This window comes from Serinus canaria, chromosome 2 (genome assembly GCF_022539315.1).
Source record: "Serinus canaria isolate serCan28SL12 chromosome 2, serCan2020, whole genome shotgun sequence".
Classification (NCBI taxonomy): domain Eukaryota; kingdom Metazoa; phylum Chordata; class Aves; order Passeriformes; family Fringillidae; genus Serinus; species Serinus canaria.
This window is the reverse complement of record NC_066315.1, coordinates 111,426,572-111,451,885: the sequence shown is the minus strand read 5'-3', so window position 1 is coordinate 111,451,885 and position 25,314 is coordinate 111,426,572.

Genomic DNA, 25,314 nt, shown 5'->3' with positions numbered 1-25,314 from the left:
TTCAGTCTTGTAATCTATCAGACAATACACATCACGCACCAGCTTTGACATTAAAACTTTGACTATGGGATAAAGGGTTCAGGATTTTAAAGTATTGCTTTATTAAGACAATGATTCTGGTATCAATAGTATATATGAAAGCATAAGGGAGGGAATAATCCATCCTCCTTGCTTCAGGTACTTCCTCATTGTACGCTAAAGAAGGTTCAGATGTGGCAGAGAAGTGTCAGGAGCATGTGATAGCTATAAAACTAGAGAAAAATTTCGTAATTTGGATAGTGGCTTGATAGAAACTCTTCAGGAGGGGTTTACAGCTCTGTTCATCAATGTGAGAGAATCTGACTGATGAGCTTGGGAGGGAAATATGAAAGATGTGAAAGAAAAATAAGTACAATGATTAAGTGCTGCTCAGGTGTCAATTTACAGAAAATTCTTCAAATTTCAGGAATATTTCTGAATTTTCAGCTGGTCTGACTCATACACAAAGGAATCCTGCTTGGAATGACCAGCAGAAATGAGCATGAGATAACTGGCTTTAACTGAAGATTTTTGTAAAGCTTTTTCTTATAATTCACAGCAAAGTACTTCTGCACCAGAGTGAAAATTCTGTGAAGAGCTTTTAAAACCAAAGCACATACTCAACTCCGTAGAAGAGAAAACTACACATTTCAGACAAAGGACACTTAACTGTCCTTTAAATTGTGTGAGCTTCTTTTCCCAGAGTCTGGGAACATCATAACTAAATGGAAATAAAATTTGAAGTGTGTTACTTAATCCTTGTTATATTAATCTGTGGAAACATGGCACGTTTAGTGAACCTAGGAAATCCTATAATGGGTATATGCAAAAAAGCGTTATTGCAGTGTTTTTTTTTTTCTTCAGTATACAAGGAAGGGTGGAAAATGGAAATATTAAAATATTAAAAAGCAAGTGTGGGTGGGACAGAGCAATGAAAGAATCTTGCAGTAAAATGCTAAAGAGGAAAAAAGTGCAGTGGACCAGGAGAGTAGAATGTCTCTGTCCCTCTGGGAGCCTTTTCAGGATCCCCCGGCCAGCCCCGAGTCAGCAGACACTGGGGGAGCGACCCCGACATGTCCGACTGTGGGGAGACACTCTCTCATGCCCCAAGAGTGCTGAGGGCAGCCAGGCCAGTCGCCTTTGCGTCAGAGGAGACCCCAGAGACATCAGTGGAAGAAAGGGCTGACTCTTAGCAGGGTTAATCCAAGGTTTTATTCAGGGGCTCTGGGGAGCTCCTGCACCTGAAGGGGCCTCCTGCCAAGAGCCCCAGGAGATGTGCCAAGGTTACATTTAAAGGGAGGAAGAAACCAAAAGTAGATAACACTTTACTAACCAATAAATGACCCAAAGGGATGGGTACTGGGGGATAGACACTTAGGACAGCATATGAAACAAGTCTCGGGGGACTGACCCCTGGCCTCTGGCTAATCGCTCGATGTCTTGAACCGAAGCTTCTAGATGAAGGGGATGGGATGCTGAGTGATTGACAGAGAGCCAGGGTGGGGATTTGGGGATGATCTCATCAAGAATTAAAGGGAAGGGGGTACAATCTGGGGTAAACTATTTGGGAAAACTACAGGGATACAAAAAACAAAACTACTTCAAAGTATTAAAAAGTATAAAAACACACTACAACAGTAGAGATTAAGAAAACCAGAGCAGTCACAGGACTGCAACTCCTCTAACTTAAATTCATGTAACGCAATGTATTTATGGTTTTGATTTGTTAAAATTTTCAGAGATGAACTTTCTTGACTGAATTTTATTCCATGTTGTATGTTCTAAGGTTGTAGAAGTGTGCATATGTTTGAAAGCTAACATGTATTTTTCTGTGGATCTATCAGCTTTGTGTGGTGGCTAGTTGTGCTAGTTTTCTTTTCCTTGTTCTCATCTGTAATGCAGAGATTTATTAAAAATTAGAAGAGATTGTTATCTGTCCTTCTGAATGTTTTTGTAAATCTTTTTTGCGTAGTGATATTCTAGTACTGAAATTGTATGTATGAATCATCGCAAATGGGATCATGGGATAATTCAGGTTAGAAGAGACCTCACCTCCTTATCTTTACAAGCAATTTTTTGTAATGCTGATTCAAGAAGGATGAAGAACATAACGGTTGAAGGTCATAGATTAAGTTTATTTTGTGCTGCACTGATGCACATTGTCTGAATTGGCTAATTTATCACCATGTAACAGGTTTTTTTAGATTTTAGAATAACTTGATCACTCTTTTTTTTTTTTTGCTTACTGATTGACAGATTTTTAGAGCCATATTTCCACACTTTCTTTGCTTTTACAGATCCCAAGGCGACATTCTGAAGTTTCATGACTTTTCTGATTCTTGATTCTTACAGTAAGCCTGGAAGCCCTTTAAGGAGTATATTAAATTAATTCAATTTTATCTGGGCTATTATATTCATTGCAAACAGCAGAAGTCTCTCTTCAACTCAAACAAGGTAGGTAAAGTTTCATTTCTAATTACTGTGCTCATTATTTTAATCTTTAATTACATATTCATTAATTAAGCATTTCAGTCCTATGTAATGATAGCTTAAAACACAGACTATTAACTACTGTAACAGTGCATTACATTTTGCTTATTATGAGAATGATCCAGTGGTCAGAAGTGGTTACCTGTTTCAAGGTACATAGGAAATATGCTGTTCAACTGTGCACAAAATTGCAACAGTTCTGAATTGTAGCTTCTAACAATACACTCTGAGTTGTTCAGAGACATATTAAACAAAAAGAATTAAATTAGTATTTGCAAGTATAGTGGCCACTCATAGGACTGAGATAACTGTAAATCAGTAACTGTGCTTGATCTTCCTAAATGATAATAATGATGCCTCTTTGTACGGGTTGGCTGTCTCCTGCTTATCTCTGGCAGCAAATTAGGTCCTTCTCTATTCATTAGCTGAAGATAAAAATTAAGAACTAGATGCCTCTTTCTAGCTCTATGCAAGTAATTGTCCATCTGTTTGTTTAGTGAAAATAGTGGCCTCAATTGAAATCAGATTCTTAATGGCAACAAAGAAGAAAAATAATGTATTTGCTTAATAAAATATGGTTTTCACTAGAATTATTCTTGCATCTAAAATTTTTAATAGGCCTACTTTATTTAATGACTTGAGATACTTTTTTAATATATACACTTGAACTTTCTGTAGTTCTTCTTCACAACCTATGAAGACATGAAGCCACTGAGTAAAGACAAAATCTGCAGAAATTAATTGAGTTAATAGCCTGTATAGTTTTTGCCATTAGAGTCATACAGACATCAACCACATACTCTTAATATGTTGTCATACAAACAGATTATACCTTCAGGCTAAATCTAAACATGAAATTTTATCTGAGTCTTTACCAACTTAAACAACACTCACAAACTTCTAGTGCTTAAAAGGAACAAAAAAGGCCTTGACTTTATAAAATGTCTAATGAAAAACCAAAACATTTTTTAGTATTCTTCTTAGAGAAATCTCATTTCTGTGGTTTTACAACTCCAAACAAAAGGAAGGGAATATTAAAATACCTTTTTTATCTTCCACCTAACAGCAGTCAGCTTGAATGTGAATCTTACCCAGTTCCTCAATTCTTACCCTGCAGCTTCCATGGCTTTCAGGTTCCAGGAAACCTCTCTTAGGTCCTACTCAGAAAAATCTCTGTTACCTCAGAAGTCTTACTGAAACCTCTCAAAGCAGTAGCCTCATTTCTGCTGGTGGCTCCCTTCTTGCTAGAGCTCTCCAAACTTGAGCTAGGGAGCTCAGCTCCATCAGCCTTGAGTAGGCATGAAAATCTTTCATCCTTCTGGGGGACTCCAGCTGTCATGGACCACCTCAACCAGGATGCAACAACACAGCAGCTCTCTTTTATCTTTCTGATTAAAATTCCTTTAGTGAACTAGAGCAGACAGTAAAGAATGAATCACAGGCTTAGTCCTCTGAGCTGGTTCTGAGAGAGTTATTGAAGTTCATAAAAGGGTTATGAAGGCCTGAGACAGGTTCTCCAAGGCAGCTATTGAGGAACCTGGAGGTATTTAGATGATGTGTGGATGTGGCACTCAGGGACTTGGTTTAGTGGTGGACTTGGCAGTTCTGGGTTAATGGTTGGACTCAATATTCTCAATAGCTTTTTCCAACATAAATAATTCTGTAATTGAAAGGGAAACCAAAATAACTGAAGCTGTTAGAACCCTTGCTTTCTGGTTTTATTTTAGCCAAACTTACCGCAAATTAGCTTAAAAAAAGTAAAAATTCTATACAATCTTGAGGAGTAAGTCAATACCATTTATTTTTCTCCCCATAGGATGGCAAGAAACATTTTGGAAGTTATCCAGATATCTCTTTCAGTAAGCTGGATGTGTAGTATGAAAGCCAATGTGATAATTTTGCAATGTACTCTACAGTTGTTGCATGGCACTATCTGGATGAAGCACAGACTGAAGATAGAGATGTGAGAAAATATCCCATGAAAATTAACAAAAACTAAAGATCATAGTTTACTGTTAAACAATTTCCAGGGAAAATTAACTGGGCAGCACAAGCTGTGCTTCATTTAGGTTCATTTATGTTCTTCAGTGGGTTATGTTCCTCTGAAGCTGGTCAGTAAAAAGTTAAAATTGCCTGTCCTCTTCCACCTGACTGCTTGAAACCTTGGAGAAATTTTGGTTTAGGCTTGTGGTGTAAAAGTTTCAACCAGTAGGTTGAGGCACAGGAAGAAGTCTGGTACCTTTCAGAAAAGGCAGAAAACCAGGAAGGAAGAGTGCTGGGCGAAACATCAACCAACCAACAATAAAAATACCCCAAACGACAAAATAAAACAACAAAATAACCCGCCATGTATATACACACATATAAGTTGAGGCAACTGAGATGAGTATACTATTACCTAAATACCAACATAAATGTTGGTGGACTTTAAATAGAAGGCTGGAAGAAAAACAACTCTCTCCCCCTGGACACCATGGTCTGGAGTTGGGGATTCCCCTATTTTTCCCCTCTGTCTCTCTGAGGTTTCTCAGTTCTAGCTGTTCAAATAGATGCAGAGGTGTAAACGAAAAGTCCTTTTCATTTATTTGTTTATGTGGTCAGTCTAAGAATGAAAGATGTCCAGGTCCTGGTCCTGGTCACAAAAAAAGATATATGCCAGTGGAGTCTGTGGGAAAGAGGCTATTTCCTGATTACTAATTGTGTGACCATAGGAACAGAAATTTTCTCTTGTCATTTTACTCTTGGACAGGGGATTCTCATTAGGATTCCCAGTGCAAGAAAAATCTAGGCCTGCCTGTAGATACTCTTTCTTTTTTTAGTCCTCATTTAAAGACTACTTCAGTACTGCTCAGAATTTTAAATTAGCAAGTATTTAAAAATTCATTATGTGCTATAAAGTATATTATATTTTAAGAAATAAAAATAAATGCAACATCTGTGAATTTTTTCAAGCAGGTCTGTTCAGCATTATTTGAAGAGAATACATTCTAGGCAAGCTAAAAAGCTAACGTTAGAGTTCCCTAATGATTTCCATGGTCCCCTCAGTCCCTCGCCATTCTTTCCACATTCTGTTTCAAATGAAACAGATGTTAGACTTAGATGTTTGTTTTTCTGGAGGGATGAGATATTTTGTGTTACTACCTGTTCTAATTCAGGACAGACTCATTCTTCAGAGGTATTAAGCACTCATATTAGAATATTACATGATGACATATAGTAAGATGCTGATGTAGCAGCAGACAATCACATATTCCATGAATTCCCCTACTTCCACGAACACCCTACTTTAAGGGATCTTTTTCTCATTGCTTTATACACATGGTATTTCTGAGAAGAGAGCAGGAGTGTTTAGAATTTACTCTTTTATCTCATGTTGATATGCAAGAGTTGCCATGGGTCTACTTGTCAACACTAGCATCTGTTCATTTCTTTATACATATTTATAGTTCAACATTTTATAAACATCTAATCAGTCTGAACCTTATCAACAGCATCCCAACTCAGGAAGTTCAGAGTTAAGCTTTCTGTCATCCTTTTGTTGCATGTACATGAAATGATGTCTTACAGAAAAAAGCAGAGATGCTAGAAAATTCTTGGAAAAAATATCTCAGAGGATGGAAACCTAAGGATTAATGTCATCGCTCTGTGTGACTGAAAATTAAAAATTTAAATTCTTTTAAAATTAGGCCTCTATATCTTTTAGGATAGTGTTTTTATGCCATACTCCTTGGCAAAGCCTATTGTTTATGCAATCCAGATTTCCTGGGTTTCCCCATAAACCTTACATTTTTCCCAAAAATTTAGTCTTTAATTCCATCTGTTCTACTCAAGACCCCTGCAAGTGATTTTTCTTTGAAGTCAGCAGATCTTTTTCTTGATAGGACAGGGATTCTCTATCTGTTCTCATAATGCACTGTGTGCATTTGAACCATGGGTTTTGCAGCACTGTGCAGATGGATTCAGTTGCCCCCTCCCATTGCTTTCTGCCCGTGAGCTGGTCCATGCAACCTCTGTGTCTTGCAAGATCATTGCAAATCACACCTAGTATGACCAGGTAGTGCCATCTTCAGGTGATCAGTAACAACCCTGTGCTGGTCATAGAATTATCCACAAAACTGCATTTCCATGCACTACACTTTTTAATGTTCGTAAGTTGTGAACTACTCTCTCATTAGGGGGCCACCCGACATATGGTAATTGCAGTCAGCCCTGCATGTAATCCTCTCATTTCTAGGGAGCTAATAAAGTTAATTATTCAATAATCACCACGTATACTATTAGTGTGGTAGATGGCCTTCTGTTTTTTTTGATCACTTATTTCACTTAACATTCTGCATATACTCTTTAAAGACTTCTGTTTTACCATGTTATACATCTGCTCCTTAGTCTCTTTCATTCGATGATTCTGTGAAAATCTTTATATAAAACAATGCAAGCTAAAGCCCTCTTTAACCAATTTACATGCACATTTCATAGAAGGAAATATATCTTTTCCTGTAAAACTACGCAAAAGTTACTTTCAAACTTCCCACATATGCATTTATGCAAAACTTATGCTTTCTAATAATGTTCTGGGTTTTTAGGGTTTTTTTGTTTTATGTCACTCCCCATATCCTTCCTGTTGTTTTCCACTTAAAATAAAGATTTTGTGTGATATTTAAATACTGGACCGAAATTTTACAAATTAAAAAAAAGTTGATTATTCAAAGCATTGTTGGTCATTACATTCAAATAGTACAGACAAAAGAGCAAGTAAATTTATAACACTAGTTCTTTGCCACAAGAAGTTCTCCTTCATTGCATATGCCTAAATGTAAGGCTACTGGTACAGAGAAAAAAATCAGTAGGTTTGAGCAGATCAGGCAGAACCCTTGCTCCCCACACTATTCTTCTGAATCTGGCAAGCAGGAGGGATGGAAAAAAGCAATGTACTTTATTCTACTTAAACCCACCATATGCTGAGTTGCTCTCTCAAAGCCCAGGTGTTAAAAGAGTTAACACCCAAGGATCAAACCTCTTTATTATATTGTGCCATTGTGTGGCTCCCGTAGCCCAAGGACATTTGCTATGCAGCAAGGAGATTTGATAAGCACTATGTGTATCAATGGTGTTTGGGTTTCCAAAAAATTAAGGCTTCTTGAGATATCTTCTAACTCCTCTGGAGTACAGGGAAGAATCTGGAGAGTGAAAGCTTTGTTCTTATTATGGCTTTTGCCTGACCTAAGCGTTTGAATCTGATCTGCTTTTGATCCTGCTTAGGCAAGATAAAAGTGGCTCTAACTTGCCTTGGGGATTACTTTTGTCTTTTCAATTCCTTCAGTAAGTAAAAAATTTGTGGTTGTGAGCACGCTGTTTTTCAGAAGGGACCATTTTGCTATAATATACTGCAGAACATTTCCTTCCTCCCTACCTACAGTACATGTTTCTGTGATATAATAAGAGAATTCTCCACTACATGCTTAGCTTAGTTCTGTGTTTTCTATTCAGGTATTCCCCTAGTGGCACTTAAGAAATTATATGCTTTAATTTTGGTGGCTTGTGGTCTCCAAGCAAAGCCATAGAGTGTCAGGAACTTTCATCTGGAGAGAGAAATGGCTTTTTTGATTTTCTGGTTTTTGTAACAAAAGGAAAGTATGTAAGTAAAAACACTCAGAAAGGAGCTTTTAGCTCCTTTATGGCTCTCATAAATTCAGTGAAATTCAATGAATACTGCTGTAGCAGGTGAATGTTCTGCTTATATTTTTTAAGACTATGCAATTTGTTACTATAGAAGTGTCTATTATAATCCGCAGGACTCAGTGCAATAAACTAGAGTGAATGTAGTGACCTACAGGTCAAGAAACATAATAATTACTTCTTTATGTCTACTTGGCTGCAAAAGATTTTCAAAAAGGATTTTAGTAGCAGTCCTTGTACCAGAAATGCATATCCTTGTGATTGCTTCTTACCCTAATTAACACTGAGAGAAAAGCTTCATCCTGGAGCTATATTCCTTAGCAACACTCCATTCTTCCTGTTGTATTTTTATGAGACAAGAACTGAGGATTACTCTGCTGCAAAAAGACTTACCAGTCTTTTTTACTTACGAAAAAGTGCAGTACATAGTTTCAACACTTTCGGAAAACAGAAATAAATACCAGAGTACAGAATAGTAGAAAGCATTTTATACTTACCAGGCAATTTCTTTTTTCAAATATCAAATCTGTCAAGTACCTCTAAGCATCTATTTGCAAATTTCTGTGAAAATATCACCCTGGAAATCCCACCCCATATCCTTAGCAGCTTCTACAAAATGCCTGTCAGAGGGAAATCAGTGTATGTCAGAATTTGGATAATTCTAAAAACTTCATATTCTTTCTGATTTGAGTGGTATGGATCATGGCTTAGGGAAAGAGTTCATAAGTAAAGATTTTTAGGCTTTACATAAGAATAAATTATCTGTCTTTTACTCCAAGTAAAAGGGGAAAAGTATAAAAAGATGGGTTAAATCTGAAAAAATACAGATTTAAATTGCAATCCAAAACTATACTGAAAATATTGAATTGTAGGGTCTAAGGTTCTTGACCTCAATTTGGCTTTTTGTTGTTGTTGTTGCTGTTGTTGCTGTTGTTGCTGTTGTTGTTCTTTTAAAAGCCATTCACAATATAATATAATTTTTTTTCAGGTCAAAGCATTATGACAGATGGTTGGGCTTTTGGACTGCACTTAAATTTGATACCAAGTGCATTCAGTTAACCTGAATTGCTCTCCATCATTTTGTGATTATTTGGCAGTTCACAGGACCACATTCTCCATTCCAATAGACACGACTCAAGAACTCTTGATTACTTGGTGACATTTTGTAACAATCCGAATCTGGAATTGCTGTGTCATATCTTCTCTTGGGCACCCTTGGTTTTTAAACTTAATTTTGAAGTCTCTGAACTTCTGTTTGGAACTGATTTTTAAAACAAATATGTGTTTGGTGACTGTTCTCTGAGATGAGAAGGCTTTGATTCTGCTTATTATTCTGAGATTTAACTTCCCATCTGCTAGAAGAAATCTGATTCTTGCTCTATGAATGTCCCAGTATTAGTGACCCTCTCTTTCTGTTTACTTGTTCTTCTGAATAACTTGCAAAATGCAATCAACACGTGAGAAAATACATACAACAAGTGTTTAAAACATACACAAGGATATATTTTGTCTTCCTGGTTTGTATCCATCCTTTTCTTATGGATTCATAGTTTTCTACTTAGTTGAGGAATCTTCTTTTTTATAAGTAGGGCTTCACTATTTAGGACTGGAATTATTTTCCTGTCTTCAGCAATCTTGTAAATTTGCTTTAATTAAGCAAAACAATGCTAGGAAGATCTCTGGTGAGTGTTTATTCTTAGTCCAGCCAGGTTTTTATGATGGTGGGTTAACTGACCAGCAGCCAAGCACCCACACAGATGGTCTTTGGATCACCTCTCCTGCAAAACAGGGGGAAAATAAAGGGAAGGAGGTAAGATTTGCAGAGTGAAATAATGGTGATTTAGTAGGGAAAGGAAAAGGGGTGAGCACAAGCTTTCTCCTTTCTCCCATCTTTTCTAACTGAGCACAACATCATCTCATATGGAATATCCCTTAAAGCAATGCCCATCATCTGTCCCAGCGGTGTCCCACTCCAGTCTAAAGTTGGCCCCCAGCCTACTTGCTGCAGCAAGGTGGGACCAGTGAGAAAAAAACAAAAGATGTCATGCTGGGCAAACACTTCTGAGCAAAGCCCAAACACTGGTGTGCTGTCAACACTTTTCAGTCACAGACAGGGCCCACTGGACTGTGCCATGCATCTCAACGGTGCTAGATAACTTACAGTAAAGAATTGTGTCACCCCATAACATTTTTTAAGCTTTGTCTTGACACATTCATACCGGCACTAACACTAAGTCACAAAAACAGATGATAAAAAGAAATAGTGATTAAAAAAAACACGGACCTTTCAAAAGTGTGTGTACCTTCAATTCAGAGCACTGACAAAGACTTTGCAAGAAAGCCTTTCTCTCAAATTTTTCTGATTCAGATATGGGTTCAAGCAAGAAAAGCACCACGAACCTGGTTGGTCTTACCTGACCCAGCTTTAAGCAAGCATTAGAGCCACACAGGTTGTAACACCTCTGTGGAGCAGCAGAATACAGGTCCCAGTCTTTTCTGGGAGAGAGCATGGAGGCCAAGAGCCTTCAGGCTGTGCTTCTCTGCACACTAAAGCAAGCAAAGAACATGAATTGTTTATATTAATTTTCAAATACTTGTTTCCCTAAATGTAGCTTCTGTTTCTGTGTTTTGGACAAAGGTGACCACTATTTATTCTGTCATGTCCTCAGGCCCTGTAGTAATGCTTTGTGCTTCTCCAGCTTTTTTATGAACTATAAAATGTATCTTCTAATAACTAGAAGTGAAATCAAGCCATTACAAATTGAAGGAAATAACCCAGGGAGGTATTAGGACTAACTCAGGACTATAGTGGATAGAATATTAAAATTTTGACATTCCCAAACCAGCTTTTGACTTCTCTATTCCTATTTTTAATAGTGCCAACTATTGAAGCATATGCATAATTTACATCAGCATTATGTAAATTCATACATAATGAATTTACAGCTCTGATTCCACAGCTGAATTTCTAGGTAAAAAAAACAGTGGCTCAAAAACATAAGGTAAAAGAAACCTCGTTCTCCATCATCAAAGCTTGAAATTGCTGTCTTACGTTTTATGTAAAAGAGGGAAATTCCCTTACCAGAATTACTAGCAATGTCTCATATCACAAAAATATCTCCAAAAAAAAAAAAGCCAAACAAAAAAAGCATGAATCCTGCAAATATGATAGCACACAATGATTATTATTCTCTGTCATGGTCAGAAGATCTGAATGAAGAATTAGAGGCTTCATTCACTTTTTCATTCGGACAGAGTGTTTTAACAGGTTAAGAAAATAGTAAGATGATCAGTGACATTTTGCAATTCCATGTTAGCTGCAACTTTACCAGAACATTCAAAGCTCAATCTAATGACCATGGTGTGAATGCAATAATTCCCATTAACTTTAAGGGGTTTTGAGCAAGTTTGGAAGTCATATAATTACAAAGCATCTACACTGCATCTTTGTCTAGGCCAGAATGAATAATTGTACCATTTTTAGTAGAATGCAATGACATTTTGGTCCCAAATCCAAAGCTATTCACCTTATGTTTCTTAACAGGAAAGTAACCAATTTTTTTATCATCTCTCCACAAAAAATTCTTTGTAAAGATCCTTGTCTCAAAGTTCTTGATGTCAGCCAGACTAAAAGAACACACATATTTTTGGGGAAAAGCATGTCTATTTTTATATTAGAGCCCAGAAAAGTAAAACTTCCCTAAAAGCTTCAGCAAGGGCTTGACATTTTATGATTGATGGAAGATTTTACACGTCTCTGAGTAATACAAAGAGAATTAATGACTATTTTTAGAAGTCAGAGATGGTCTTTAAGTGATCACAGTCTTTATTAAGGTTTAATTTGTGTTTAAATTAAAAAGGAAGTGAAAATCTGGAAATGCAAATAACTTTTCTTCCTTTGGGAAACTGCTGAAGTCGGTGGTAGTGTTTGCTCATGATATTTGTCAGAAGTTCCATCTCTAATTGACTTAGGAACAAACGATTGTCCCATTCAATTTTATGATGAGATTTAGCTCTGCAGATATTTATTTGTAAGTATCTCCATAATTTCATTTGACATCCTCTTGTATTTCCAAGAAGTGCAGTATTTCAATCAAGTTTGTGGGGAAAAAACCAGAATGACTCAAAAATAATTTAATAAAATTCAATTTCAAGGGCATAAAAATGTGTCAGTGTTTACACTGGAAATCTTTCATTCATAACTGCAAATAATTCACATGCTTCCAGTGATTATACTTATATGTGTTGATGGAAGACACCACCAGGCCAAATGTAACTACAGAATATTTACCTGCTGTTTATTGTTCTTAGGAAGTCCTGTAAATAGTATTGAAAACATTATCTGAAAATGCTGATGCGTCACTTATTGGATGACAATATTCTGCATTCCCAGTTAAAATTTATGCAATTGTTAGAGAACTCAGTGGAGAGCTCTGCTCTTTTACTCAAACTTTTAAAGATTTTTGTTTTTAGCATTGTGGAGCTAGCAAAAGGTTATTGTTAGAGAAGCATAATATTTCTCCCTTATTCCCATGTAAAAGAACATTAAAAAAGCCAATGTCCTGTCTTCATGCAAGGCTCCTCACTGTCATTTTAAACTCTGATCATCCCAATTCCTAATACTGCATATAGTGATCTCATTAGGAAGCTTCCAATAAGCAAATAAAGTCAAAAGGTAAAGATGTCCCATAGTGCGGCTTCTATTTTTATCACTAGCATTTCTATAAAACTATCCAAAAGTTGCCCAAAACAGATAGAAAAGGTTTGAGAGATAGAAGTGATATGCAGAATTTGATTTAGACACAAAAACATGGGGTTTTCTTGGAATAACATGTACCAGTAGAAGTTTATGGGCAGATAGAGACACAATGTAGGTCATAACACTTGAAAATATTCAATAGGGTTGCAGAGAAAGATAGAGGTGCTAATATTGTGGAGATGATTTACAGGGTCTTACAGTGGTTTGAATCAGAAAAGAAAGATCAGCAGTCAGGTGAGAAAAACAATAAAATTCAACAGGTCCATTAGCATATTGTCCATGTAATAGTCTAAAAAATTTCTAAAATAGCTCAGATGAAAGAGGTAGTGCAAAGGACAGTGGTAAATAGAGCAAGAACCCAGGGTAAAAAGTGCCATATGATTCTTTTTAATTTAATTTTTGTTCTCATAATTTCCATATTCTAGACTGATTTATTTGTTGAGCATTCTGTTCAATCATCATTTGCTACAAAAAAACGAGAAAATGAGCTAGACAAAGATGTGTAAGTGAGCTAGACAAAGACAAATGTACAACCCTGAACTTCAGGAGAACCTATTCCAGCTTGTTCAGAGCTCTCTTTGGCAAGGTCCCACCAGAGATTGACCCAGAAAAACAAAGCGTCTGGGAGAGTTTCATGACTTTCAAGGAGGTCCTCCTCAAGGCATAAGAGTTTCAAAGCACAGGAAATCCAACCAGCACAGCAGAGTGACACCAAGGGCTCCTGATGGAGTTCAGAAGCAAAAGAAAGTGCACAGAATGTAGGAGTGGGGGTGAGAGCACAGGCACGTCTGCACCAGTCAGTGAAATATTAGAGAACATTGCAAGAACACAGTGAATAACAATACACTATTGCCTCTTCCTTTCTCTGGAGAAAGTATTTTTCTTTTAGAAAACTGCTTACAATCACTGTAAAAAAAAAAAAAAAAAAAATAGTGTTTAGTCTCATTAATCAATAGAATAAAGCTCCACAGACACTAGCCACTGAGAGGCATTCCTGTTTGTACTTGTGGTCTCCTTTTCGTTTGCATTTGCTTTACTCTTCCAGAGACTACTCAGAGGTTTTATTTTTCCCAGTGCATGGACCCCAGCACAAGACCTTGTTAATTTAATAAGAATCATTAGCATTTATATAGGCCTTAATATCCTAAAATAAATTTTCAAACATTTACTAATCTTTAAGCTATCTCTGTGAAATAGGTACCTAATTATTATCTTTATTTTAGTCATGGGGAAACAGAAAGCAGTAAATTAAAAGCATTATCAGTACCACACAGAAACTGAATAATAAAGCCAGTAACTTAGCTGAGGAGGCCCTCAACCTCATTTTCCTACTTATTATTTACCTTCCTCTCACTGTAGAATCCATGCATTGCTGAACATCAGGACAAGGAAGACGACATGGACTAGTAGAATGGATGCTCTTAATGGAAGTTTAATCACATCATAATTGCTCATCAGCATTCTTTCCTAGTATTACACCCTGGAGTACTTCCTGGAAGTATCAGAACATAAAATGTCTTTCTTCAGGCAGTTCTTCATAGAACAAGCAGGTGCTACCTAAAATACTTGGTTTTTGGAATCTGCTAGTTTAGTAATTCTTGTCTTCTCTTCTACAGGTAATTATTTGAGCACTTGAAACTTCACATACTGTCTCATTATTGATCTCTTGACAAAAAAGGAAAATTTACACCATCATTCCTTGAAGTATTTTTATAAGTAGTGAACAGTATGCTGCAAATTCATAAGTATTTAAATAAATATCATCACATCTATGAATCTGTAGCAGAGGCAAGAGTTGAAATTTGGTACCACACCCATGTCTGGACAGATGTTGTTTTTAAGAGGTTTTAAGAAGGTGATAATAATAACCAAAAATTCATGGCTGAAAAATATCATTGAATCATAGAATTGTTGGGGTTAGAAAAGACAATTAAGATCATGTCAAACTGTTAACCTAGCACTGCCATATTCATCACTAAACCATGGCCTGAAGTGCCACATCTATATATCTTCATCATCCAAGTAATTTTGGCTTTGATTGAATTTATGTTTTTTTATTAATGTCTTCAAAAAAAAGTTTTAATTTTGTCATCTACTTCAGAAAAATACCAGTAATTTAATTTTAAATAATAATTAAGAAAGAACCCAGCAAATATTTATACTTTCTTAAACTGAGAATATTGTTCTTAAAATTATTGTCAGGAAACATTGTCCACGTGGTTTTATATTGTCTATTTATATGCCTATTGAATTAAGCCTTTTACAATAAGGACAATGTAATCATACCAGTAACATCCATGCAACCACAACACCTACAATTAAAATGAGATTTGGTTGATTTACAATAATGCAAATGATACAGTTCCCATATATTTTTTCTTAGAAGCCTGATTCCTCAGTTAATGAAAAAGGTATTATAAAACTTCCAAGCAATTGTTTTTTTAATATTATTTGAAGCAGAAATTCTAGGATTAACTTCACAGGAGTTGCAGGAGTAGTAGATAAAGAAGTAGGCATGCCTCAGTGTTCTATTTTAATTTTTGGTTTTTAGGTTCTAAGCATAGAAAAACCTAATATAAAGCCAATATTGATATATATGATAAATTTGGACGTTTCTTGTCTTTTAAAATGTTTTACAAATTTGTTTATGTATTTTTACTTTTTTTCCCCACATAGCCTTTCTATTTTTATCAAAGAACCTATAACTCACTGTTGATTTGAAGCTCTACTGTGCTTTGACATCTGTGATCCCTAGAATCCCAATGCTATAACTAAGCTTTTATCCCTCTCTCTGTACACCTTATTTATTTGATTTGGTCTTGTTTGTTTTCACAAATGACCAGATAACCTTTCAGTATTTTACTGATCTTTTAACTTCCTTGAAAAAGCAATTACATTGAAGGAGGATCTGAATATATGGAAATTCCTGCAGTATTCCTCCAGCTCATTCTGATTTCAGTCATGACAATATTATTTATCTCAAGAAATATTTAACCCTTAACTGGTACCTCCTATTGAAATATTAAGCAGAGAATTTTTTTCTTATATGATATCTTAGCTGGACAGTTTAATTTTATTTATTTAGATTAAAATGTTTTATGAAAACCACCTTGTATTAAAAAAGAACAAGCATTTTTAAATGCTGTATTATTTATGTAACATATTGGTCAGTCAGATCTCTGAAGTATTTGATTCAGAGGTGCAGGTAAAAGTTAGGGGAAGAGGCCTCAGCTCTCTTTAAAAGTGATGTTTCAAAATCTCAGCACAGTCTCTGTTATTGATAAAATGCACACTATTTTTATTTCTTGGCTTATTGAATCCTAGAGATTCATGTTCATCTTTACTGTCATATTCCAGTGCCCATTTATGACAAATATAAAGAGGCAGCTATAAAAACTGGTGTGGGTTAGTACCTGCTCTTTGTTTTCCCATCAGACTCAGAAAATCTACAAAGAATGCTGGCAACTAAATCCGTGGAGCCAAATTATTATTGAATAGCCCTATAGTCAAAGGACATCTCCTAAAGCTTCCCTTTGGAGAACCAAAAACATACAAAGCACCACAAATATTCTGTTAGCAGATTTGAAATGTATTTCAAAGCTATTCTGGTCTTGTCAGTTCACCTCTTCTTCCATTAGATAGAAGCATTTTTTCAGCTTTTTTTCAACAATCAATATCTTAAATCAGATGTTTCTTTCTGCCATAAAATTTGAAATATTATGTTATTCAAAGAGCTATGACAGGTTAATAATGTGAGGGTGTGTTTTTCAGCTGAGGGTACTGAAAAAGGTAAGAATACTCTGAAATTCTCAGAAATAATTCTGAGGAATGTCTGACAAAGCTTTACTTTGGGGACAATGTCTTGAGATTTTTCACTCCTGGAGGATTTACAGTGTTTGTATCACTTTGTAAAAACTGGGCTTTTTTTTTTTTTTTTCACAGTGTAGTTAACCCATTTCCAAGAACAATTCTTATTTCAAATGTCTTATAGCATTAGCTTTTTTTTTTTTTTTTTGGAATGTGACCTAGCACATGATATAAGACGCTGCTTTATCAGTGCAGAAAAGTTCCTCAAGACATCTTTCTTGACAAAAAGACTTTCAGCCCTTTTTTATTGATGGTTATTAATTAGGCTTCCAGAACCACACCTCAAATACAAATGGTACATTTGTTTGTTGCAAAGCCAGCCAGACTTAAGAGCAAATTAACATGACAGATTACTTCTTCTGTCTAGAAAGGGAAATGTCTTGTATGACTTGAGATCTGACAGCAAGATGACCCTTCTCAAACACGGGTTTACTCCCATGTATCTACATCTATAAACTTGCACATGGAGATCTCCCTCTTGCTTCTATTTCTCTGCCTGTATGAAAACAACAAGTTCCGCATGCTGAACAAACATTCATGCTGCTGGTGTCTCATCAAATGGCTCTGCTCAGTTTTGAAATGATTAAACTTGTAAACAATCATTGTGTCAAAGATTTGAGTAACACTGTATTTAGTCTCTCTGCCTAGATGTTGATTTCTGATAAATCTTTACATCTTTGCACAAAATCTGTCCAAGTTTGGAGATATTTTGGTTCTTTTATAAATCCTTGACACAGCTTGAATGAATTCTGCAGGATTTTATAGTTAAAATCTGTGAATGCTTTTTACAAAATTTCTCAATTTTGTACAGTAGTGGAAACATTGCACAACATGTATATAACTACATTTTTCTACATTTAGCAGTCTATAGTATAAATATGCTTACAGAAAAAAATACCATAGATGCTAAAGGTATAGAGAACATCAGTGTGAATTCATAATAATAAGCTGAAAATTAATCTATATTGGATGACTAGTTAAGAAATTATTCAATTTTTTTTTCTAAAAACATTTTAAAAGACTACATTTCATTCAACCAGATGCACACCCAGCTAACAGTGTTTTCTGACTAATGTGTTGGTCATCTTGCATGTCAACTGAAAATCAGTGTTTCCATTTAAAATTTAGGATTAGGAAAAAACATTTAGCTTTCTGTTATTTTGCTCATAAATTTTAAGTGAGGGTGATAAAATTATTTTTCATTTTTTGAAGGTTAAACAGATGTTTTCAAGTAAATTTGGTAAAAATATAGGAGTCTTAGCACACTTCTGTGATTGACAGTTACACCATCTTGCACATTGTATTCTTTAACCAGGAGACAATCAGGAGATGCACCATGAAAAATCCTATGGCAAATAAAATAAAATCTGACATGATTCCATTTATTTCTGCAATATTATTTTATTTTTTTAAGAAAGGATCCATAGTGGAGAAGATGTGTTTACTAGTTTTATTTTCAGTGTGTTATTTAAATTTTAAAATACTTGTTAATTTTCTTTTTTTTTCACTAGTTTTTCACAAGTTTTGAGAGAGTATAAACAAGTATACTTGAGAGAGAGAGTTTATACAAGTATAAACTTCTTGCCATTCTATTCAAGCACATATCTCCATTAAGATGCACGGTATGGAGTAAATATAGTTATGAACAAATTTTCTTTTAAAATAAATTTGTCATTATAAAAATATAGGGACTGGTTTCCAGAGAAACTGACCTTTGATTTATTTATGAACTATTCTTATCAAAATGTTTTTTACTTCACATGAAAAGTAAGACAATCAACACCTTTCTTCCTAGGAAAGCAATCAGGCATAATAATAGAACCCTACTATGACATTTTCCTCTTGAAAATAATGAAATATGCATGACAGCTGTATTTTTTCAACTTTAATTTTTTTTACATTTTCAACAGAATCAATAATATGCAGGAATTCTTATTTATTATTTTCTTTGAACCAGTGGGGTGTGCAGGTCTTTAAAGCTAATTTTTATTTAATAAATACATTGTCAATAATATCACTGCTCATCCCTTCTTCTTTTGAAAAATCTGAAACTATTATTTTCAATTTAATTTTAAAGCTCTATTATAAGCAATGGCTTGGGGCACTACATATTTAGTGTCAGATGGTGCCTGCAAATCTGGTAGTATGAAAGAGATTGTATAAAGCAGAAATGAACTTTTGCTCTTTCATATAATCAGAAAGAACTAAGATGGAAATAAGGATGTGGCATCCTGGTGAGAATTTTTTTTTCTGGAAAGCAGGAAAAAAATGATGCCATTGATTACATATGACAGGGTGTCTTAAAAAGAATTTTTCAGTAAGAAAATATACATGGTTTAGCAATTATTTCTTCTTCTAACAGTAAAAAAGATTTGTTGTGTTTGCTTGAATTACTATAAACTTTAATTTTGAACTGATAGCAAGTTGACTAGAGACCCATCCATTCATTGCAGATAATCTTTCTTCCAACTTGCATGCTGAGCACAGTCTATACAGAAATATTTTTTACGCAAAAATATGTTTTGTAAACGATTGTTTTATTGGCACTCTCACTGATCTTTTGCTATCACAGGTGTTTATAAGATCTACAAAAAAGCCTCTTCTTGCTTGGTTTTCCAAGAGTTGCAATCCCAACTGTAGTTGGAAATACTCTCATTCCTTAATTTGACATGTAAATTTCATAGATATCAGTCTGTTTTCAAGAGATCTTCAGTGTGAGAAATAATCATATTGCACTTTTAGTCTCTGATATGGTGGCAATATGTTGTGCCTCTGCTTTCTCTGGCAGGGATCTAATACCAATGCAAATGCCCTGCAACATTGTGACCCCAATGCAAAATACCTATGTATTTCTTCCTATAGTACCATCTGGTTCCTAATAATTTTAGCTCTTTTTCCTGACTAATAGCTTGGCATGCTTAACAGTTGGATGTTCTCTCATGGTGGATTTGCTCAAAAGGACAGCTGAGGGTCAGGCAGATGATTCCCTCTCTTGTGTGTCCAAACATAATTTTTGTGTGACAGGATCTTCTGCGCTAACAGCTTGTCCTCGAATCACACGTTAAAAATATTTTGGAAAAGGAGTATTTCTAAGAGATTTGCTACCAGGATTTCAGCTCTCTTTAATCACCTTTATCAGAAAATCCTTTAATCACTATTTCTGTATGTTTTGGAGCCCAAAAAAGACAATTAAGACAATTTATTATTGTACTAAGAATTATTATGTTGGTGTATTTTGGAGCCCAAAAAAGACAATTAGGACAATTTATCATTATACTACGAAATATTACATTGATCTATTTTGTCACTGAATTAGTATGCACTGCAAAATGCCAAATGTAGTAGATATATCTCTAAGAAAGAATACTCACTGCAAATATTTTCATGTCTACGTCTGTGAAAGTAAAATCATAGTTTAATTCTAAAGTCTCATTTTGGTTGAGGGTAGATTTAAATGCTTTCCCTTGATGGAAATCAAACAAAATTATCTTCACAGTAGGCCTAAAGTAATGCATTTGTTTTGAAAACCTCAAAGTCCATAACCTTTTCTTTGTCAATAGCATTTCATGTTGCTTGGGTCAGAAGTTTTGAAATTATTTTCTCTCAGTGACTACTGGCATTGCTTTTATTTATGTTGTTGTAACCCACAGAGGTCACTGCCCCAGTGTTGGGCAATGTCAAGGTGTGTAGTACTACACAATCTGTGGTCTGATGTACAGAGGATTGAAAAGACAAGGAACAGAGGGCTCAGGGGAAAATTCAGACTGATGTTAAACAAGAAGAGTGATCTTATTACTTCTTTTTTCTCCTGGCTCCATGGAAAACAGCACTATGAAAACTATGGGAAGACTTCTTCCATGCATATATGCCATATATATATACTTAAACATGTATTCATGAACATATGAATATTCATGAACATAATACATACATATGTATATATACAGATATTCAAATTTGTTATATCTATAATCATATTTAGTACAGTTCAGAAAAACCACACAACTAAGTCTGTTTGGAAATCTTTCACAAAATTATTCCTGAAAAAATACTGAAAGGAAAAGTGGAAAGTGAGCCTTAGGAAATTGTTTGTGAAAGGCATTAATTCAATACTCAGTGGATACTGTGATGGATAATAGGTATTTGTAAAGTGGGAAATCCTAACCTTGTACTGCTGTATAATTCAAGAGTTTTAATGCAAAGAATAGAACTTCTAACAGTGATCTGAAAGTGAAAGAAATAAGCTTGAATTTGTTATACAAGAAAACAGAAGTGATATGTCTGCATTCAGATTGCCAAAGTATGATGAGTGTGACTATTAGTTTAGGTTTTTTTTCTTTGTTAGTAGTTAATGGATCTGAGCAATAAAAAGAGCCCTCGATGAGAGGAATTTGCAACAACTGAAACTGGAGACCTAATCTTCATATTTATAGGATTTTTATAACTTTATTTTGATGCATTTTAATAGAAAAATTTGATCTGCTCAGGACCAGAGAAAGAAAAAAAGGAGAGCAGACACAGACTTCAAAAAGCAAAGGTGGACTATGGAAAGAGAGCCAGTGCTCAGGAAGACAGTTCATACTGGAAAGAAGGCACAAGAAATGGAAAGGGGAGCTTAGTGATGTTGAAAACAGTGGTACAGAAGAATAAAAGTAATTTCAAGAGCTCAGCCACAATGTTTTTAGGCATTCAAGAGATGCATTTTCTGACCCATCTGTCTGGGATGGGGGAGAATGGATAAACCTAAGGTCTAAGAAAGGCAGCTTGTTGGGTCTTTAGCTGTTGACAGAGGAGACGAGAGGTACGTCCAGAGTGGCTGTTAGAGAGGAATGTGACCAATATTAACCTGTAAAGGAAGAAAGGGAGGTTATAACGTGATAACCTGGAAATGCAGGTGAAGTAAGAGGATGCTCCTCTGGTAAGGGGCACCAGAACAATGGAGCAGATGGGAAAGCCATTTTATCATTTGGTTACAGACATGATTCAGTGACACAAGATGGTCACAGATGGAAGCTGAAGCAATGCAGAATAGTGGAACTTGTTTGCTATTTTTTGTTCTAAGGAATTTTGTGGTCAATTCATTCATTTCATAGAAGTGACACTCTTCACCTGGGACTATTGGCCAAAGAATGACAAAGGACCTCTGTTTTGTCTAAAAATTTATCTAATCAAATACTTCTGCTGTGAAAAGGCAACTTCTTTCTGGCAGAGCCTGCAACAAACTCCTTGAGGTACTTTCAGCAGAGAAAGCATAAATTCTAGCAGTTACATTGCTGCTTTTCACACTGTGACCCATCTGTAGAGGTTCTCTCTTTGCTCTGTGAAACTGCTTCTTTCCTATAGACACGCCATTTGGTGATGTTGAAAGGATACTTGATATGATTGTCTTTTACTTGTTTTTACCTTCAACTAATTTCCTTCCTCTCTTTTCTCTCTCAGTAAATAATTTTTGTTCCATTCACAAATGCACAATGGAAAAAATTGTAAAACTGAAATTAAGAAAAATGCATATTTAAAAACACAGATACTCAAAAATACAAATATCTATTTTAAAAGGTTGCTCTTTGTCATAGTTCAGCTGTGGCTTTTTAAAAGGCAGGTAAAAGAAATTAAGATAAGTGTTGTCAAATAAATCCAAAGTTGCAAGTTTTCTTCATAAAACAAACTGGGGGTGAAATGAGTGGATTTGTCTGAGAGATTGAACAAGATGTCCCATTAAATCACAATTAATAATGCTAAGATAGGAGGCTGGATAAATTACAAAATAGCTTGCAGACAGTTTTATTTAAGTTGTTAATGGAGCTGTAAAACGCTCTAGTCCTTATTCTTAAGGAGTGCCTCTTCTTTCCCAGCTCAATAGATTTTACAATGAGTTTCTCTGTTTCCTGAGGCTGTAGATGATGCACATACTGGTGAAGCAGACACTCTGAATAATGCAATACTAGGAAGAATTTAATTGCCTGATTAAATGGCCGTAATAAAACATCATGTGTCTTAATACAAGCAGAAATGGAGAAATAATCTTCCCACTAACTGCAGCATGGGTAAAACTGCCACAAGAGCAATGTTACAAGACCCATTTCATGGACGTTTCATATTCAAAAATGATGCAAGCCCTGGCAAATAAGTCAAGGTTTATGCAGTGCAGTTGGTTTTGCTCATTAACAAAGAGAGTGAATGTTAACTTGTGGTTACTTACCCAACTGAACTATATCCCAGACGAGGAGAAAGTGGATTCTTAATCCAAGGCATATAAACTGAAATTAGGCAATTACTATCTGCATCAAGGTCAAAGTACCCTGTTAATGAAGGTAATAAATACTAGAGCAGTTTGGGATAGCTGTTGCAGGAGGTTTCTCCATTACCATCTCTAAAAAAATTCCAAATTTTCTGTGAACCGAAGGTAAACTTGTCTTTGAGAAGGAATTCTTTTTCTTCTCTTATCATGCCAGGGGGTAGACATTGTGGGGGACTTCTTCTTGTTGCTGTTGATCCACAGCCTTGGCCCAACACTTCTGAACTACTTCTATTTGATATATTCATGGTAAACGCTCTGGATACTCCAAATAATGGAGAAAAATCAAACGTTGTCAAAAGAAAAGAAAAGTCATCCTAAAATCATCTCCTATGAATTATTCTAGTTATCCCCTTCCATTAAAATAAGATATTTTATCTTGTTCTTATTTTTATAGTACTTGCAAATCTATTAAGATTATGATTAATGCAAAATCTCATGGTTTAGAACTTCAGCTAGTCAAACCCTAATGGTCAGGAAGGGCTTTTTCCTCTGCCTGACTATCTATTTTATTGAGTTTAGACCCTCCTTCCTCTGAATATGATAGTGACATGAAGGGTCCACTGTAAAACCTAACAGGCAAGGGGAAATATGTGTACCTGACTCCACTGGAGCCCTTCTGCCCTATCCTCCATGCATGGGTATAAAAGCATCACTTTCAATATAAAATTGTGAGGTAATCATCTGTTTCTTAGGTAACCTGCAAAATTCTTTGCTTGTAAATGTGGTAGTTTAAAAGCTGATGAGCAAACAGGTCAGGCATCCATGTGTGGAGGGCAGAGTGGACAGCAGCAAGAGTAACCTTGTTAGCTGGCACAGGCAAACAGCCCTGCTCATCAGACACCCGTGGATTCCTGGCTGGTGGGCTTTGCTCCCAGGGTCAGGGTCAACTGACGGCAGAACTTGGGGTCAAGGTGAAATCATCTATTGCCACTCGAGGCTGATGGTATTTTTTTTCAGAAAACAATGACAAAAATGGCCCTTTTTGTTTCCATTCTAGTTCAGCGAATAAAAAATATAGCAGCATCCAAACTTGTTAGAATTATCGCCAGGGAATTTTTTTTTTTACTTTATATAGTTCTGGAGATAGCAGGTTTGTACTTAATTTTTACTAGATAATTTATGCTACCAAGATATTAAATTTCAATCAGATCACTTGTATGAGATAAAAGTCAATGACGCTGCAAATTTTTCAGTATGTGTTCAGAATAGGTCAGATGGTACAAAAAGCATCAGCAATATAATTTTATTTGAAATGCTCATTATTATGATGCCAGGAAATACAACCAGGTGTAAAAAGAATTGGATTTGTAGTGTAGAAAAATACTGTCATTTAGTCTTTCAAATAGTTTCTTGAAAGAAAAAGCTAAAGTCTCTGTTTCCTCCATCTTTAAAGTGTATATTACAAACACCTTCTTTTTACCAGTTCCTTCTGAAATTAGAGTTATCTCTGAACTGTTGCATTATTCAAATGAGTTTATCCAGTGTTAAATATCCTATCGAATCCTATTTGAATTTTACTTTGAAATTACCTTTTCAAACCCAAGGATATTATTTTTTTTCTTGTTAATTTTCTTTTTCAGTATCAAGTGTTACAGATATCTTTGAGAACTGCAGCAGACACAAGCTAACATTCATTACAGCTGTTGGGAATAATATTGAAGATTTTAAACCATGAAATGTTTGTGTGTCCCAGTCAAACCCACAGTTCTTACTAGAATTAAATCATATGGCACAAACATATGAATGACCCATAAAATTCTGTAAAAAGAGTCCTTTTAGGCCAAGAATTATATTAGACATATTTAATCAATCCTTGATTACTTAATAGAATTCAGAGCCATTTTTTCCCTACTGTGTTGGGAATGATAGCTCCTTAATTATGTACTTACCCAATCCTCTGCATTTTAAACAACTTCATAATTAAGCATCATCCTGGTATTCAACAACTCTTTTAGTAAGGAATATTTTCATCAAATCCATAATTAAAGTCTCTTAAATACATACCCATATAAATAATTTGAATGAAGGGTCTTACAAAGATTTTAAAAGAGAAATCTTCTTCATATAACGCCTGCCTAAAGTCTAAAGTCATAAAGGAGATGATCCCTTCTTTCCAGAGATGCCTTGTTTGAAAAGACAAACCAAGGTGGAAGACAGCTGTGCAGGGTGTGAGCTTTCTATCATGCTGTAATTGCACCGTGTCTTA